The sequence below is a fragment of the Sinocyclocheilus anshuiensis genome, unplaced genomic scaffold, assembly GCF_001515605.1.
Source record: "Sinocyclocheilus anshuiensis isolate Anshui unplaced genomic scaffold, SAMN03320099.WGS_v1.1 scaffold728, whole genome shotgun sequence".
Classification (NCBI taxonomy): domain Eukaryota; kingdom Metazoa; phylum Chordata; class Actinopteri; order Cypriniformes; family Cyprinidae; genus Sinocyclocheilus; species Sinocyclocheilus anshuiensis.
The window spans coordinates 1,204,472-1,206,785 of record NW_015555767.1 but is presented as its reverse complement, the minus strand read 5'-3'; positions in this window follow the sequence as shown (position 1 = coordinate 1,206,785).

The window sequence follows — 2,314 nt, the reverse complement described above, 5'->3', positions numbered from 1 at the left end:
AGGTGGGGCATAGAGGAGAAACAATAATGTACAGTATGTGGAAAATAATGTTTTTTTACCTTAAACTGCATAAACACATTTCATTACACCAAATACACCTTTAAGAATAAAAAAAATCTATCTCAGCTAATCTTGTAAAAAAAGGGAACCCTATTACTTGCACATTACTATAATATTATGTTACAGTTAACAGCAGCTAATCTGTTCACTTCAGTTGTTATTTATTTTTAGATTCAATAGTTAACAGTAGACAAACACAGTCAAAAAATGTGTACGAAACGTAAATTGCACATACTCTAAGGCAGTTTTTACTTTAAAATTATAAAATTAACTTTCTACTCCAATTCGTTGTAAATGCATACATACATACAATCATGCATATATATATATATATATATATATATATATATATATATAGTAGGCTAGCTGATTTAGTGGATATATTTAATTAAATGTATTATAAAATGCATGATATGTTTATTTATGATTATTTCATGCTTTAACCAGTAGTAAAATGGAAGGGATGATCGCGTTCACTCGCACCTATACAGCGATCTGCCACGCCACATCAAAGAGTGCGTACACACGCGTCCAGAACCAAACGAACCGAATATTTTCGGTACAAATACGTATACACTCCTAGTATGTGTATTGTTTTTACTTGATAACGTACCTTAACACGGTGAAGAAAAACAGGAAATGATTGATCGATGAGATCGCTGAGTTTCAAATACAGAAAGGGCGGGTTTACTGTTTAAAACATTAAAAGCTGGTTGGCTGCATGTGCAATTATAACTAACCTATGGACGTTTTCATACTAAACAAGCCAATCAATAGTCACATTATTAGATTTAGCAGATTTTATGCACTGTTTTTAGAGGCCGATTGTAATATATAAAAAAGACTATTAACTCGCTTAGACAATGGAATTAAATTAATAAAATGAGCCTAGTCAGACGTTTATGGAGCATTTATGGAAAACAGAAGTCACTCATTAAATGTCTCCAGAAACAGACTTCTGCTTAGAAAAGTGTCCAGTATGCCGAAGGAGGATCGAAAGAAAAGGTAGGCCTATTCAAAAAAGTAACACAACAAAAGATGGATATCGATGGTAATCGCCCCCCTCCTTTTTTATTTGCAAGACATGAAAATAAATAGCTTTTAATAATGGTTTTAAATTTTACATTTCTAACTGAGGCAAGAAGAGGAACCCAACACCTTTTGTAACCTTCTGATGTCTAATATTGCAGGATGTGTAGGAGAAATCAGCACAAAGATGTGTCTGTCTCCATATGTGATGGCTGTATTTTTAGCAGAAGTCATGTTACCCTTGACTCCTATATGAAGTTCATTCACTGGTAAATAATCCTAGTAATCCTATGTAATCCATGATGTAAACAGCCCTTATGCATAAATACAGTTAGCCTATGTGAAGATTTCGCAAATCTGTGATCTGTGCCATTTTAAAATTAGTTTTATCTCATGCAATCCAAACCTTGTATCAGTAGTCCAGTGGACTAATCATGTAAATAACTGTAGGTATGTCATTATAGGTATTTTAGCTGATACCATTTTAGGCAATAAAAAGTAATTGTGTTTACACTGTACAAAGAATGTTGTCTGATTTGTCTGAACTATAAAGTCCTAAACTTACCTAATAAAAAGATGACTGTTTTTCAATTGCTTGTGTAGGACTGTTAACGCTAAATTGCTCTCCACAACAGTGCTTATAACAAAGTTTGAAGAACTGGTAATTCCTATGTAATGTTTATGTAAAATGGTGCACTTTATTTTACAGTCCTATTTCCATATACTTACTATGAACGTACTGATGAATGTACCTATTAGTTAATGTATAAGTTACGCAGTACTCAAATTGGGAGGTATAAACATAGACCAAGGTACTTATTGAGTAATTGATGGTAAGTGCCATTGCAGTTAACTTACACTCTAAAAAATGCTGGGTTAAATATAACCTAGCGCTGGGTTAAAAAGGGACAAACCCAGCTATTGGGTTGTTTTGACCCAGCGTTTGGGTTGTTTTGACTCCAAAACAACCCAACCGCTGGGTCAAAACAACCCAATAGCTGGGTTTGTCCCTTTTTAACCCAGCGCTAGGTTATATTTAACCCAATAACTGGGTTTGTCCCTTTTTAACCCAGCGCTGTGTTATATTTAACCCAGCGCTGGGTAACCCAATAACTGGGTTTGTCCCTTTTTAACCCAGCGCTGGGTTACATTTAACCAAATAACTGGGTTTGTCCCTTTTTAACCCAGCGCTGGGTTATATTTAACCCAATAACTGGGTTTGTCC